General features: G+C 49.1%; 1 protein-coding gene across 1 annotated transcript in view; it reads right to left on the bottom strand.

The window, feature by feature from the left end:
* SBK1 (SH3 domain binding kinase 1) overlaps window positions 1-13,975 on the bottom strand; it is a 175,774-nt gene extending 161,799 nt beyond the window's left edge. The window contains exon 1 of the mRNA XM_086941194.1: window positions 13,706-13,975. The gene's annotated coding sequence lies outside the window, so the exon portion shown is untranslated. The remainder of the gene's footprint in view (window positions 1-13,705) is intronic.
* Window positions 13,976-18,052: the final 4,077 nt, after the last annotated feature.

Genomic DNA, 18,052 nt, shown 5'->3' with positions numbered 1-18,052 from the left:
CCTGTTCTAGACTGTTAGCGCCAAGACACCGCTTAGTATTTGTGTATTGTATACAATTTTATAACATAACTTAAAGGTTCTTGATTAGAGAAGATGAATGTGATATGCTGAGATCTATAAATCGCCTCATGGCAGGGTTTTATGTGGTAAGAGGCTTCATGCAAGAGGCTTGGCCTAAGAAGTGTATCTATGGAACCTCAACAAGGGTGTGGCCTGTGTAACCAAAGGAGTGGCCATATGCAAGTGAAATAGAATTCTGTGCTGAACAAAATCATAAATAGAGTTTAACTGTATAAAAAATAACCAAAATCACCAGGCAATAAGATATTTATCTAATGGTTTATATGGCACCATAGGCAATACAATACGTGACAAAGGTACATTTTAAAACAAGCCATAATTTGGTGATGGAATTACAATAAAATTATATCTCAGGTTCTGAGACATCAGTGGCAAATGACAGTATCCACCTAGTCACTTCATTCCTGTGTCACAAAGGGGGCGGCGGTGGCTGTCCTGTTTTTTTCTTTTTTTTTACTTCAGCCAACAAAGAAAAGAAAATACCGTTTGATTTGTCTGTAGATGCTAATTATTACCAATTCCAACGGTATCCATTTTATAGTTCTCAGACTACTGATCTAAATGACCTCACCAACTGACCCACTTGGAGCACGTGCTCTCTAACACACATGACATCACAACTGTGGGAGCAGCACAGAGGACAAACAACACATAGATAACAGACCAAGATGAAGACTAGACAAACTAAATCGTTTTCAGTGCCGTAGTCTTTCCTTTGTTTCCTTCAAACTAATTAGACTAACATTCGAGAGCAATGATTGTTGTGTGAAATCTCAGAAATGAACCGGTGTTCATAGTGAAATGGATAGAGGTGGGCACCTTGCCAAGAGCACAGTACACGCCTAATCAGAGACAGTGTGGCAACGACTACCAAAAATGGCACAGGGCTTTAATATTACACTTACAATAATGACAGCATATACAGGCGCGGTGCGTCCATTGGGGCGTAGCCCCACTAAGCCCCATGGGCCCACCGCGCCGTCACTGAAATAAAAATAAAAATATAGAATGATCGTGCTACCCGCCGGCCGGGAATCCGGGAGACACCCGACTTTTCCGGAGTGCGCAGGGGGCGGGGGGGGGGCTGGGCTGCAGCTTGAGTGACAGTCCACTCAGCTGCAGAAGTACTGCGCAAGTGAATGTTTGGGCAGAAACTAGCCAGAGCATGCGCAGATAGTTTCCCTGCTGAAGTCCCCCTTTATAGAGAGGACCAGGGGGCGGGCCGCAGCCCCCGGGGTTCTAAAGGGCGACTGGGCGAGCAGTCATGGTGCCCCCTAGCCAATCCTGGCGCTGCATGCAGCACCAGGATTGGCTGGTCCAGTGGTCCACGTGCAGGCCAATCACTGTGTGACTTCGCGCCATCCGCTACAGTAACATACATTAAGTACATATGTCAGACTGTGTGTGTGTGGGGAGGGGGGTTCGCTTCTGCCTCCCAAGTAGCATCAGACGCTGCCCTTTTCAGTGACTATCAGCGGATTACAAAATGAGCTCGCATGGGAGAAAGCGGGGATTCCCATTTTGGTGTGAAGTTGTAGAAATTTATAAATGACTTTGGGCTCAATATGTATGTTTCGATTTTGGTGTGAAGTTGTAGAAATTTATAAATGACTTTGGGCTCAATATGTATGTTTCGATTTTGGTGTGAAGTTGTAAAAATGTATACATGACTTTGGTGTGAATATGTACCATCAAAACTGCAGGGCCACACCAAAGGTGAGAGGATGTGGTCTGACGGTTAGCACGGCCGACTTTGGTGCTGTGAAACCAGGTTTGAGCCTCTTATCGAGCCATAAAAATGTATACATGACTTTGGTGTTAAATAAATAGATGTTTTAAAAAACAAATAAAAATTATGTTCCGACTAAGGTGTGAAATTGGTGTCGAATAAATACATGTTTTAGAAACAATTAATATTAATCATGTATCATTGGTGCTGGAGTACAAGGTTCGAGACTGGTATTGAACACTGACAAGCTGTGTGCAAGTTATATGGTCATAAAAATACATGAATGATGGATGGATGCAGGGTGGGTGCATTATTGATTGTTGGGTGGATGGGTGCATGGATGGATGCATGCATGACGGGTGGATGCATGATGGGTGGATGGATGCTTGAATGATGGATGCAGGATGGATGGGTGGGTGGATGGATGGATGGGTGGATGCATGAATGAATGATGTATGGATGCAGGATGGGTGGGTGGCAGGATTTTGGATGGATAGATGCATGAATGATGTATGGATGGAAGCAAGGTGGTTTGGGCTCGCTCGCTGCGCTTGCTCGCTGCGGTGCAATATGCAAATTAGTTTACGCCCCATCACTTTCAAATGTCACCAGCCGCCCCATAGCATATATAACGCAGAACTCTCCATGTGTGTAAATGCCACCTTTTCAAGTAACTTTGACTGACCTGTACAAGGCATGTGTTGCAGAGGAAACCCCAGGATCTGTTCCCCTCAGGGGGTCTGCCCAAACACTGCACCATAACAGAGAAGGAAGTCACAACCCAAGAGTACCTTGCACCAGGCAGAACAGACACTTCCAAGCGCCCAGCCAGACCACCACATCACAGCTCTTGGCAATGGGATTGTGCTTTTATTTTGTTGGGTGTAGGTCCCAGACATTATTATAGGGCAGAGCAGCAACCATAGATCTGTACCCAGGGTTAGGCCCTACATACTACCCAACTTTGGACCCTTAAGACAACGAGGGGTTGTGATTGGTGACGTGGGACTGGGTCAATCGGACTTCGAACTCGTTTTGAGGGATGTCCAGAATTAGCTGTTGTTTCTGTTGTCTTTTATTTTGGTAAACCTGACCCAGCTCTTTTTATCCGAGATCTCAGGAGTCCTGAAGGCAATGGCAGGAACAGAAAGTAAACAGGGCTCTAACAGGCGTTTGGCTTGTGCAATGTCTTGTCTGTGGCCTTCTCCCAGCCTATGAGGAGGACACTAAAGGGTTAGACAAGTGCTAAACGCCATGAGCTGCTGACTTTGGAACTAGAGAACCGAATTTGAGTCCTGGTTTCCGCTATGGGCAAATCTCTTAATGTCCAGCTGCCTTAAAAAGAGGTGTTATTTAATCTATTAGCCAGGCAAAGCGCCCTGAAACTCATGGGTTATTTAAAACTGCAAAAAAAAAGTCACGGTGTGTCAAAAGATGTGTGGCGTCACTTCCGCTACGTCGGCCATGTTGGTTATTAGACGTCCTTGGAAGACACGCAGGTAAAACTGCTAAGGTATTGTACTTGAGAAACCCTGCAGACACCGAAGTATGGTCCCTGTGGAGGCGCGAGGGTGTGCGCAATAGCTGCACGGGCGCAGCTGCCTCAGACTAGTTGTTGAACCCTTTCTGAAACTCAATAGGGAATTGAACCAGCTGACTCTTTGCCATTTTTACAGTTAAAATATGGGATTGCAAATGGGCAAAATCCGGTCGCTCCGTCTGTGGCTGCTTGGCAGAGGCCCAAACGCTGAGGCAGAATCAATCTACTCAGTTTTTCGCCGCGTGCATAATGCAAGACTCTGCTCGGGTATTTTTCCCTGTGGATACAGAATAATAATAATGATCTTTCATATAGCGTTAACTCGCCGAGTCTCGAAGCGCTGATAACAGATGTTACCGGGAAAGCGTGGCTGCATTTTGGATTAGCGGCCTCCGAGAAATCCGGGCATCCCATTGGATCCGTCTAACCTGCTTAGAGCCTGATGGCGTCTGCACTGGATGCTGCGCGAGATGGGACCCATGCCCCGTGACTTCTGAGGCCGCGCCCCCTGCAGGCAGAGGTAACAACCCCGGCAGAAATGGAAGTAGTACCCAGGCCTCGCCATGTCAAGAGGTGGCAGTCTGAGTGAGCAGTGATAGACCGGGTTGGATTGGGATCAAAAATGGGCCCGGGCATGCTAAAAAAAGTGGCCCACATTTGCGGATTTTTTCTTAATTTCACTTAGATTTAAAAAAAAAATGCATGGATTAGTTCACACTGCTGAACCCCAAATGAATGCAAGTGAGACCAGGTCTGCTCAGGCCCCCTGCCCCCACTCAATAAGCATACATTAATGGGCCAGCCCAGCGAGAGACAGGGAGTGACACCTCCGCCCATCTGTCTCCTGAAAGGTCACTCAGGCACCCTCTGGGCCGCTGGCTGCATCCAAACAGCACAGACAGCCCTCAGGCTGCCCAAAAACATCCCACAGGTGGAACTCAGATACCGGCCCTTCAGCCACTGCCTGAGTGCCCGCCTTACCAATCCCACGCTGGTGATAGAAGCCTTCGGCCCGTTCCATTTGAATGGCACCCCAGTGTGATCTTAAGTATTTTGGTGGCCAGGGAGGATATATTTTGGGGGTCCCTGGTCGGAACAGCGAAATGCTGTTACCTATTTTCGGCTAATTCAAGTCCCTTGATGCAAAACAATAGTAAACTCTATCCAAATGGCCAAGACACGGTAATAGAAGTGAAGTACGGAGAAAGGTCATTTTCCTAGGGGGTCCTTTGGAATATGGATAGGATACCCTGGGGAATTGCACATTTCACCCATGCCTTATAACGCCCCTGGTAACCCTTCTGACAGAGGTAATAACAAAGGCACAGACAGAATGAACCCCCCCCTACACTGTCCCCCAATACTTCTGAGTGGTACCCCCCAGAGGCAGAAGTAGTAGCCGGAGTAGGGACAGGTGAAATTACCAGCACCGGCCCGTGCAGGTAAGAGTGTTGGAGCTGGGAAGGGGGGATTTCAACAGACGAAAACCAGGTAAAATTAATTCTTTATTTTCATTTTCCCTGGGGTCGTCTGTCGAATCCCCCCTCAACCCCGCACCCCCATGCTTACATTCACAGGCCGTTTTTGGAAGTTACCCTTCCCCAACACTGGGAGACGTATGAGGGCGACACGCCTGTAGCAAGTAACAAACAAGCATTCGTAATGCATTTCTTTCGTGTATGCAATGAATAAAGAGCGGTTTTCCTTAATCATCATCCGGCAGAAGGAAAGAGCTCCCTGACTGAGAATACGGGAGTGGAGAGGATGTTGTGCAGTGATCAGAGCTTCTCACTCGAGAGCTGGAGATCCATTTCGACTCTCGGCAGCGCCACATACAACATCCTGTGATTCTATGCAAATCCCTTAATCTCTCTGGGTGATAAACTGTTATATAAATATGCTGCAAGAGTAAAAGGCACAACTTTATGAAAATATAGTTCCACCAATGTGTATGTTAACAGTATTTCGGCGGCAGGAAATTGATAAGAGAAGCAGATGAGGAACAAGCATTGGTAAATGCATGATAATATGCTACAGTCAATAGAAATGGAGAGAAGGGAAGTGGCACACAGAAGAACCAATGAAAAACCAGGAAAGAGAGGAGGTGGGATGAAAGTCCTTTTTTAGTTTATATTAAGAGCAAAAGATTTCTCAAGCACAGCGCAAGCACGGTGCAGGTGAAACCTAAAAACTGACCATAACCACAAGGAAATGCCACCTCTTTCTTGTCCCTTTCCCGATGGCCTGTGTCAGTGGTGTCCCCTGGAGACAGATTTATTAATCAAATCATAGCACAAAAGGGGATGACCCTGTTGTCTGACATGAAATCGGAGAGTGGCGTAATATAAGCAGGTAGTGACATTTGGTGTAGAGGGTGGGAGGAAATCTCTCTAAAGTACCTCTGCGGCCACAGAAACAGTATCTGGAGCAGAGACAATTGCACCTGACAACGGAACAGTGATGCCCCTTGCAGCCAGTGGCAAAGGCCGGGTGAGAAGCTGGGCGGCTCCTGGCTATTGAGATAGCCCCATTAAAAGCAACCTTCCATTCAGCTGTAAGCGTGGACACAGACACAAAACAATATCACCACATCACGTCTGCACTTAGTAAACTCTACTGACTGCCACTCCAAGTCCTCTACACCTTCAAATCATTATGTATATTCAAAGTTTTATCAAACTAAACATCCCCCTCCTAAGAGAAATACATGAATACTGCCAGGCAGATGGAGAGACTAGCCCAGCACCAGCATTTCCACCTGGAGTAACAAAGCCCCCACCCCTAGACAATCCTTTTCAGGTTTTGCTCCAAAGGTCAGGAATGATATCCCCTTAAATATTATAGCTGACCAATACTTTATGTCCTTCAAGAAATAGCTGAAAACCACCAACTCCTGACACTGTAGACCAAACCCTGATGGACTTCTCTACCTGCTTCCAACAATGTCTTGCCACCCGTAGGGTCCACATACTGGTTGCACACCGCTGAAACCCACCCACTGGGATTACACGCTAACATCTGTACTTAACATGCACCACCACCATTTAGGACTTTCCTGGCCGTGCCCCGCACTTAATCTACTCTAACGTCCCCAACAGCGTCATACGTGCATACCTTTTTTCTCATGTCAGAACAACTGAAATTATCAATTTGTTGTAATTCATGACTTCTGTTTTTATGGAAAGGTCTCTAATACATTTGTTGAAAAATCCATATAAATAAGCACCCGCTCTAAACAGGACCACTGGAATAATGAGATTCTGCAGCTGCGGCATTTTCTCCATAATTATGGATTTTCAGCATTTGTCACATAATCCATCATCTGCTGCATAATCTTCTGATTTTACAAAAAAATGTTCCTGCCTCAAACATCAAAAGTTACTAAAATGTGGTGACGTGTGTTCTCCCCCCCCCCCCCCCCCACCCCACACACACACACACATCCCCATAGTGGAAAGTAATTTACAAAGGTTGATTTTGGATTGCTTATTGTTGTATTTGGGTGTTAAACTGGTACTTATAAGGTGATAATTTGGCCAGTGTAACTATGTGTAAATAAGAAAAAAAGTAAGTGATACTATCACAAAAATGCTGCAGTGGCATAAATTGTCTTTTCTTGCCACATAATTTAGTCAACCTGGCCGCATAATTTGGTCCTCCCCTGCTACATAATTCCAGCGATCCTGTCTATGCACCACTAAAGGAGGCACACCGTGGAAACAGAGGCAACAACAAAAATAAAGATAGGAGAGAACATCTCTCAGGTGGGACGCACTTGACCTCGCAGATTTCAGTATATTCAGCACGTCTACGGTTTTCAAAGAGAGTCAACAGAATACACAGGAAGGCACGTTTTCATATTTCCAGTAGTCCAGTGCTTTAAATGGGCCGGTATTGTCCGGTACTGAGCACTGGGTCCTTTTTATTTGAGAAGGACAGTACCTGCACTTCTCAAGAAAAACGTAATACTTTTAATTAGGGAGTACTAGCAATTCTCAGAAACAGGCAGGTACTCTGTCCCAGAGTACCTGCACTTCTATTTTTCCATTTCAAGCGCTGTCCAGTACAGATTATGTAGCAGCTCCTAGCAGAAAGCAGTTTCGTTAACTCAGATGATATGTGTAAAAATTGCGTTTAATTTCTTGATATTACCTCGTTGCCTTTGTTCTATCGAGATATGCGCTGGCTTTTAACTCATTCTGTGCTCTGCAGTCGATGCCAAATTTCAGTCCTTCTTTTGTGTTTGTAAAACATCTCGGTTTTTGGGTTTTCGTGGCCTGGTCCCTCTAACCATAATGGGTGGCGATCTTGGGCCGGGAGTCAGTGAGGCAATGTACAGAGCAGACACGACGCCCCCCCGCCGACGGATTCTTCAAGGAAGGTTACGTCTTCGTTTTAACCGTGTAGCGCCCTTTTCACGCTTTGTAATTAATCTCTCCATCCGCTTCCCGGCGCGATGTGGCTGGGCTCCTGCCATCCGTCTCCCTGCTCCGGATCTGTCAGGCCGCCAGCCGCCCCTCGTTCCACCATCTCACGGTAAAAATAGCGAAGCGTCCCCTGCCCCCGCCTCTTGTGGTACCTCCTTGTCACTCGTCTGCCACTGGACTGTGCCAAGGGCCCGCGGTTGGCCCCGATAAACCAGTCCAACAGCGGCCCCTGGGAGAGCCCTCGCCACCATGTCAGCACTGGGACCCTTACCGATATGAAGGGCCACTGAAGTTATGTGACAGGGGAGGACCAAATTATGCGGTAGGGTTGTATGATGCATGCATATGCACCATTATGCTGTCTATTTTGTGATGGTATTACTTCATTACTGTGTCATTTTTACCCGTAAACACTGGGCAAAGCTTTCACCCCATTAGTCCCTGTTTAATCAATCAAAGCATATATATAGCACACTACTCACCCAGAGGGTCTCAAGGCGCTAAATACCCACAGACAGCAAAAAGCAATTGAAATCTGACCAGTTAACCTTTGCGGAGGGTTTTTAGTAGCGTTTGATCTGTTTGAGCTACAAACATTTTGTTTTGTTAAAATCTGCAGATCAAGCCACACATGATGGATAATGGGGCAAAGGCAACACATCTATAAATATGCAGAAAACGCCACGGCCTCACAGTCCCTTAATGCCAGTGGCCCTTCTGATAGGGTAGGGCTAACCGCAGCAGAAGTGCAATGCTATTTCAATTATAGACCCAACTCCACACAGGCACCCCCTTCCAACACACACTCGTGCCCACCCTTCACGTGCACAGCCGGCAGCATCAGGGTGAGCCCCTCCACGACACACACAAACAGAACTGGCTTTACATAAACCATCAGCTACCCACCAGCGCAAGCTTCCCTCACACATGTATCAGGTAGAGCACAGGCAGCAGCGGCGCAGGCAGAGGCACACTGGATGTGCAGCACAAGCAGACAGGACAGTAGCAGTCACGGCCACCTTTGCTCAGACAACGCTCTGGGGGCACCCCATTTGGTGCCCTGAAAGCTCCAGCTGGGTATCATCAGGCAACAGGGGGCCTTTGGTGTTCACAGGTGCCTCGCTGATCACACCAGAGCAGGGACTGGACTCGGAGCACTAATATCCACGCAGCGGGAAACGCGGGCTGAGCCACGCGTGCCGTTTCCCCGCAAGCGTTACCACGCATGCCTTAAGCACGCATATGTGTGGAGAAGGCAGATAGTGCTCTGGTGTCCAGATGGGCCGGGAGCGGAAGAGAAATCATCGGAACAGGAAGCTCTGGGCGCACACAGGTAAGTAGGGCTGGGGCCGGGTTTGGAGGGGTAGTTTTTAGGAGTGGGGGGTCGGTTTTAGGGCTCAGAGTGGGGGGGGGGGGTCAGGTAGTTTTAAGGGCTGGGGACGGATTTGAGGGCCTCGTTTTTAGGGGATAAGGGTGGTTTTAGGGTTCAGGGTGGGGGTGTCAGGCAATTTTTTAGAAAGGTGGATGGGTTTTAGGGCTCAGGGCGGGGGGGAGGAAGATCGTTAGTTTTAAGGGTTTTGAGCTGGGATGGGGTCATTTTAAGGGAAGCTTTGGGTATGCAGAGCTCAGGGCAGGGGGGTCAGGGTAGTTTTTGGAAGGAGCAGGGTTTTAGACCTCAGGGAGGGGAAGGGGCAATTTAATGGTAGGGTGGGGTAGGATGTAGGCCCCAGGGAGGGGGGGAAGGTGGGGGATAGGATTTAAGGGCTTAGGATGAGGGGTCAGGGTAGACGTGATCTTTACCACGCGTATCCCATTACAAATCATGCCTTTACAACAAAATGGCATGGTAAAGGTATGCGTGGTAAAGGAATGTGTGGTTAAGACACATTTGTGGTTGAGACTGCGCTGCAGAGGCACGCATGGTTCAGCCATGCGTGCTCCGTCATACAACCCCATGCTGTGCCCCATCTCAAATTATTCCCCCCTCACCATGCTTCTCTACACTGGTGCCAATGTGTTGGTGAGGGTCGGGTGGTGGTGGCTTGGAACAGATGGTAGGGAGTGAGAAGATGGGCGGGGGAGGGGAAGGTAGGGGCTGGAGTAGGCATTAAAACTGATGCCTGGTGCCTGTGGTAAAACTTAAAGGCAGGGAAGGCTAAACCCCTGGATCCACTGGATCACCGGGCTATAATTGGGCCCAGTCCCTCTGGATATCCGATCTGTTAGTATTTAGAAATGTACAATAAAGCGGGTCCTTATCAGGCCCTAAATTCATGTCCTTAACTGTACAGGGAAGTAACACTGACTGATTTCTGAACAATTAATATAAATTAGGTGTTTCAGGTCAGTGACTTAGTTTCTGTTTATATTTTACATGTTTGACTTCATCTTGCACCAAACTACCGGCCAGGTGACACATTACAGGGTTCACAGAAATGTAGCTTATGTGCTTAAGCCTCACCTTTAATTACATAGGCCGTGCCCCTTTTAGAGACCTACACACACACACACATTTTTTTATCCCACTTAAAGCCTTGGGTCAGAGGGAGAGTGCTGCGTGACCTTAATGCAGACAGCTCCACGCGACCCTCTGAATATTGTCGCCCCGAGAGTGGGTCCAGGTTGCCCGTGCCAACTGGCCAGCCCTAATAAGTGTATAGTATGGGCAACGGATGGCAAGCAACTCTCACGAACAAAACATAGAATACGGAAAAAGCTACTTACACATTTGTCCTGCCTTCCATCAAATTAAACACCCACTGCTGATATCTGCTATGTGCCCTGTGTGCGACGTGTTCGATTCACGCCACGGCAAACTTACACTTTAATCGTTCTGAGATCGGTACTAATCCTTTCATTAAACTGGATTAACAGTGACGCCTGTCGTTTGCAAGACTTGCAGACCTCAAAACTTCGGTATAGAACCCTGTACATGAGACAAGTCCTTATCAGGTCCCGGTAAAGAAGGCCCAGAAGCTATGGGAGATATACAGTCTCCACTGCCCATCCAGTGCTTGGCCTCTTTGGCCACCATCAGCAATCACCAATGAACATGCTCACAAAGATGCGGTATTAGACGCCCAGCTATTGTTATCTTTTCGGTCTTGGCATCTACCGTCAATGTGACCTTGCCGTGCTGAGACACATGGCTCCTTTGAAACAGATGCCTCCGACAGCGCCCAGAAGACTTTCAACTCTGTCAGAAAAAAGTCATAGAGCTGAATAACGATCAGCAAACAACAACCCCTATAGATGCCCGCAGAGGTCACAACAGGCGACCATCACACTAACTTACACAAAGCTGCGAGATCCGCACAAAGGTCTCAGCAGACCTGTCATCCACGCCGTCAGACGGCCGGGCACGCACTATTTTCGTTCAAGTGATCTCGAAGACCCCCGTGGGCGCTATATTTTTGCGCTTAACATTGCCCTTCTTCTGTGACAGGTGCATGTGGCCTGCATCGACAGCGGGCCCTTGGCGCCGCATCTGCCAGAGGACTGCGAAGGGACCTCGGCAATGAACAGACTCACGTCCACATGCCCCCCGCTGACCTCCGTCGGGATTGGACAGCCCGGAGTACAGCGCAGGCCGCAGGGGTGAGCATGTAAACACACAGGGCGGCAGGGCTGCGCTGCCTCGCTGCTTCACTGGCGCGCGATGCGTTCCACGACAGTCTCCAGAGCAGGAAGACAGGGCTCAAGGATGCGCAACCACCAAGATTGGAAGAATCGGACACCGTTGCCCTTACGCAATGGTTAGGCCTCTCATCCAAGATCCTTTCAGCACAGGATGGTGCTGTCATATTACATCATTTCTCCACACAAACCTCTTTTGAAACGACGGGTGTCTCAGCAATGACCTATCACTGCAAGGCTAGATAGGGAATCTCACAGCATGCCCTACAACACTGTGGCTATCCCAGGATACAGGAAACTGTCACGGCGGGTGAGTGAGGGCAGGCCATGGACACAGGGTTGCAGATTGCTGAGAACTAGAAGGCAGAAAGAGGAAGGGACGTCTTGGACCAAACATTTTCTAATAAGCCTCTTCATTCGGCCCTGCATACATACTACGTGCAGCTTGCATTTAGGAATGCTTTAAATCTGCTAATCTAAATGTGATCGAGCCCCAGGCCTCTGTAAATTGATTTTTTCCAAGTAATTTGTTACAAATATCTGTAACCTTTGTTTGGTCCACTTCAGAGAATACTGCTTTCTCTTGTTTCAGAGTGGGGTCAGTCATGGCGCCCACGGTTGTGGTTTAGAGATGGGCAACTGCTTTTCACACCCACCTTCCGCTAGAGGAACCTCTTCCTCAATTTCTGCCGCAAAAAACACTAACACATTCGATTCTTTTGGTTCTTACTACCAACAGATAGCTCCCGTCACGCGTGCCCACAACACACTCGGGCCCACGGGACAGAGCTGTGGATCCTCGTATCACAGGAAGGGTCTCACATCCAGGGACCCGACGACTCAGGCCCCTCACTCTGGGGCCTCAGAACCTGGGATGTGACTCGCACAAAGGGGCCCTCGTGCTATGAGACGTCACTCTCACTCAGTTTGGGATTTCAGTCTCCCATACGGGTCTTCGCAACATGGGACGTGAATCTCACAGCACCTTCAAAATCTAGGATGTGAGTCTCCCACAGGGTCCCCACAACATGTGACGTGTATCTCACACACGGGCCCTCACAACATGGGACTCGCATCTCACACTCGGGCCCTCACAACATGGGACGTGCATCTCACACTCGGTCCTCTTATTTCGTCAATCTCACTCAGGGCCTCTCAGTTTAGGATGTGAATTCTCCTCACGGATCCTCACAACATGAGACGTGAATCTCACAGGACCTTCAAAATGTGGGATGTGACTCTCACACAGGGCCCTCGCACCACAGGACGTGCATTTTACACAGGACAATCTCAACATGGGGTGTGAATCTCAAATACAACCCACACTCGGACTCTCACAACATAGGACGTGCATCTCACATAAGACCCTCAGAACATGAATCTCACAGAAGGATCCTCTCTACATGGGATGTGAAGCTAACATGGAGGTGTTCTCACAACAGGGGATGTGCATTTCCAACAGGCCCCTGCAGCACAGAACGTGAATAGCAGACAATGGGGCTCACTACTTTGAACGTGAATCTCACACGGGGTTGTTCGCATGTCATGGAACGCGAGTCTCCCAAAGAGGGCCTCGCATCATTGAATGTGAGTATCACACATGGGTGACATCCTAACATGGGACGTGACTCTCACGCTGGAGTGCTCTCACAATATGGCCATGAATGCAACAGGGATCCATACACCATTGGATGTAAATCTCCCAAAGAGGTGTCATCGCAAGATATGACGTGAATCTCACACAGGAGCGTTCTCACAACATGGGATGTGAATCTCACACCGTTGCTCGAATCAGAGATGTGTGTATCAGACATTGACCAGCAGGTAAACACGCGCGCACACACACACACACGAGGCATTGTTCTCGTACCGGGGGCCCTCACACATACAGCACCGTCTCTCACCACAGAGGCCCATCACAAAGGACGGATCTCTCTCCGGGAGATGCCTTCACTGGTGGCGCGCGCTCTCCCTCACGAGAGATAGGACATGGTCCTCAAAGGCCCCCACATACTGACATTACTGCACGGAACCCTCACACATAGGAAAGGGTTATCAAAGGCCGTCATGGTATGATGTCCTCTACGAAGTGCCCGCTGGGGGTACCTGTGTGTCATATCACACACAGGATGGGGATGGCTACCCCGTGCTCTTCACATACACATGAAGGGCTCACTCACCGGGCCCCTGCCGCACACAGCCCCCTCCCCCAGCCACGGTCGGTGCAGGTGCACGCTGTTTCCCAGGGTCGATGCTATTTATATCCGCTGTCGCTGCCTGAGAGGGTCTTACCTGAGAGGGGGGGTGTCTCCTCGCCTCAGAGGCTCGCCGCCTCAGCGCCCCCCGCAGGGGCTCCGCTACCGCCGCCTCTTTGTTCTGGGCGCCATCCTCCGCCGGGCTGGAGGGGGCCGGGGTTGGGGGGTCGGATTGCTGCTCCCCCCGCGCGCCGTCTCTTACAGAAGAGGGCCCCTCTTTTCAGTGGACCAGGTGGATGGAGATAGAGGCGACCTTCTCATACACGGGACGATGGTGTTTTCAATGGGGGGGGGCAGTTTTCAAGGCGGGGGGCTGGTTTCGGGGATGCTTTATTTCCTACGGGGTCCGTATCTTTGCTTGTGTAAGACCCCGCTCTCAGTCCTCGGCTGCGGTCTCCCTCAGTCTGTGCCCGGCCAGCAGAGGACGCCCCTGCGCCGCTCTCCCCCGCTGCTGCCTCCCTACCCCGGGCAGCCCTCTTGCAGCCTCGGCTCTACCCTGGACAGCTCCCTACCTCCCTCCCCTCCTTTGTGTGTGTTTTGTCTCTGCTCCTCCAGCACAGTTGATTCCCATTCAGTCTGGGTCGGCCCCTCGCCGACGCCGGGTCCTAGCGCCCGCTCGGTTCAGTTCTGTCATGACTGCTGGAAGGCTTTCTAGGTCAAATGTGGTGCAAACCACCTACATTCGCCCCATGCCAACAGTCCGCAAATGATCTATAGGTCTGCCCCCATATTCTCTCTGCAAAATAAAGAAAACATTCGAAAGAAACATGTACCCGAACGAACGAGAAAAAGTGGTTCCAGAAGTACCACGGATAAATAAAATGCCCGATATTCTGTAACATCTGTACCCGCTCCTTCACTGAGGCAGGGACCAGCGAACAAGGAACCCTAAACTATCATTTACCCCTAGTGATACCCAACACTTACCCGCCCAGAGTACCTGGCTATATTGGTCCATTTAAAGCAGTTACCTCGCTCTATTTCACCATATGCACTGTTTCCAATCTTGGGCTTTCGTGGACAAACTAATGCATTATGGGTGTTTCAGTCCTGGCTGGCTCCTATTGGGCTGAATATAATTACTCACCTGATTGAAATCACTTTTAGGTGGAAAGAGCAGGACTGGAAACAGTGTCTGATGAGGGAGGCTGACATCGTGGGTGACTTGCCCTGCACCTTCTTAGGTGCAAGTCCAAGAGCGAGTTCACAAAATGGACGGCACCCAATGACCCAGACTAGCCTCTGTATAGTGCTACTTTGCTAGCCAGCTGGGTTCGAGCATTTGAATTAACTATGCATGCATACATACAACCCCAATAACTCTCAAACTGTTGAGGTGTATCAGTGTGCCTCTGCTATGTGTCTCCTGGTCAAGGAACTGGCTAGGGGTCATGCTAATTAGAGGGGGTGAGCCGACACATTAACAGGGAGAGCCGAGCCAGAGCCGAGCCAGGGGTCTGGCTTGGATGTTAGAGTCGGGCATGAGCCGTGACCTGAAAATATTTGCTATGTAAATCATACAACAAACATCACATATAACAAAATAGAGTCTCTTCAAAATTTAAAAAAGTCTATTTCTTTAACACGTTGAAGCTCTACTATTAATCGGGCACATTATAGCACTGCAGTGAGAAGTACCTACCATTTAAAAGTGATAGTTCTGTGCGACAGATAATCGGAACTCATATATTTGAAAATGCTTTCATAAGCGATAATGAAGAAAAAGAGAGTTTTGGTGAAACAAAACATTTGCCTAAGATCCAGGAGTGACTCCTCGTTATGGCGGAGGAGCGTAGTCCCACTGGTCAGAGTCAGGAGATAAAAAAATTGAAATGATGATAAAACCTATTATCATTTTATTTTCCCTGGCTGAGCCAAGTGGCCAGAGTCTAGGACGGGACAGGGCCATCATATATGATGATAGCAGGCTGAGCAGAGAGGAAGAGAGTTGCATGTCGGTTAGGACGGCCGTCTTAGGAATGCCAAACCAACATGCGCACATACATTTCCCCAACCCAGCTATTTTGCACAGCCAGGTGGGAGAAGAGGCACAGGATCATTGTCTCTGAGCAGGCGTCAATTCAGCCCGTTTAGACCTATCCCGGCACTTCTCTCATGCTGGGTGTTATAGCATGCAAAAACCACAGGTGATGGACAGAATGCAGAACAATGTCATACATTCACCCCAGTACAGAGATCTGGGCCTAAATCCATCGTTTTTTTGCAATCCACACCACCCCAGTTCAGACATGGCCCTATGCAAATCAGTCTGACCCTGTGCCTCATTGGAACAGTCCAGCCCGGACTGCCAAGCCATGCCTTCCCTGAACCGGAAACAAGCTTCAGAGGACCAGTTTCTGGCATTCCAGCCGTCTTCAGCCCGGCTTGCTTGAATCCAGTGGTGTGGAGTGCATGGGACTCACGTCTGAGCATACCCATATCACTCGGGGTGACAAATGCAAAAACCACAGGTGATGGACAGAATGCAGAACAATGTCATACATTCCCCCAGTACAGAGATCTTGGCCTAAATCCTTGTTTTTTTGCAAACCACACCACCCCAGTTCAGACTTGGCTCTATGCAAATCATTCTGACCCTGTGCCTCATGGGAATAGTCCAGCCCGAACTGCCAAGCCATGCCTTCCCTAAACCGGAAACAAGCTTCCGAGGACCGGTTTCTGGCATTCCAGCCGTCTTCAGCCCGGCTTTCTTGAATCCAGTGGTGTGGAGTGCATGGGACTCACGTCTGAGCATACCCATCCCACTCGGGGTGACAAATGCAAAAACCACAGGTGATGGACAGAATGCAGAACAATGTCATACATTCCCCCAGTACAGAGATCTGGGCCTAAATCCATCATTTTTTTGCAATCCACACCACCCCTTCAGACATGGCCCTATGCAAATCAGTCTGACCCTGTGCCTCATGGGAACAGTCCAGCCCGAACTGCCAAGCCATGCCTTCCCTGAACCGGAAACAAGCTTCCGAGGACCGGTTTCTGGCATTCCAGCCGTCTTCAGCCCGGCTTGCTTGAATCCAGTGGTATGGAGTGCATGGGACTCACGTCTGAGCATACCCATCCCACTTGGGGTGACAAATGCATAAACCACAGGGGATGGACAGAATGCAGAACAATGTCATACATTCACCCCAGTACAGAGATCTGGGCCTAAATCCATCGTTTTTGCAATCCACACCACCCCAGTTCAGACATGGCCCTATGCAAATCAGTCTGACCCTGTGCCTCATGGGAACAGTCCAGCCCGAACTGCCAAGCCATGCCTTCCCTGAACTGGAAACAAGCTTCCGAGGACTGGTTTCTGGCAATCCAACCGTCTTCAGCCCGGCTTGCTTGAATCCAGTGGTGTGGAGTGCATGGGACTCACGTCTGAGCATACCCATCCCATTCGGGGTGGCAAATGCAAAAACCACAGGTGATGGACAGAATGCAGAACAATGTCATACATTCACCCCAGTACAGAGATCTGGGCCTAAATCCATCGTTTTTTTGCAATCCACACCACCCCAGTTCAGACATGGCCCTATGCAAATCAGTCTGACCCTGTGCCTCATGGGAACAGTCCAGCCCGAACTGCCAAGCCCTGCCTTCCCTGAACTGGAAACAAGCTTCCGAGGACCGGTTTCTGGCATTCCAGCCGTCTTCAGCCCGGCTTGCTTGAATCCAGTGGTGTGGAGTGCATGGGACTCACGTCTGAGCATACCCATCCCACTCGGGGTGACAAATGCAAAAACCACAGGTGATGGACAGAATGCAGAACAATGTCATACATTCACCCCAGTACAGAGATCTGGGCCTAAATCCATCGTTTGTGTTATAGCATTAAAGCAGCGTCTGGATTGGGCGTGGAGTCTGGGAGCTTGTGCAGTGTACATGATCCTGGAAGAAGCTGGACACCAACATCGGCAGTATAGTCCTTTTTTTCCCTTTATATATATTCCCCCGCTCCCTTGTGCTGCTGCATTACTTGGTATTGGTAGCAGCCGTCTCTGCTAAGATCACACACTTTAGGCAGGAAACTGCAAATTTGTCCAGCTACGTTTTGCGCAAACCACCCAGTAAATGTCTATTTGTCTTCCCTTATGTTAGGGCTTTGTGTTTTTTGACCTCTTAGTGCATTTTCAGAAATATAGTGCAAACTCAACCAGAAGGTACTGGAGGGCTTTACGTGAGCACCAGTTCCATTACACAAGGTCACATGCATTGTTTGTAGGCATGGGGAGATTAGGTACAGGATGTTGAACTGATGCCGAGACTCCAACCTGGTTCCACACCTATACAGTCTGCAGCGCTGCCCATTTTGGCACATCCAGGGTAGAAGGGGGAAGGCAGGCAGAAGTCACATGAGAGTTTGTCACGTTAT

Source organism: Lissotriton vulgaris, chromosome 10 (genome assembly GCF_964263255.1).
Source record: "Lissotriton vulgaris chromosome 10, aLisVul1.2, whole genome shotgun sequence".
Lineage (NCBI taxonomy): Eukaryota > Metazoa > Chordata > Amphibia > Caudata > Salamandridae > Lissotriton > Lissotriton vulgaris.
This window is presented reverse-complemented; position numbering and strand designations above follow the sequence as displayed.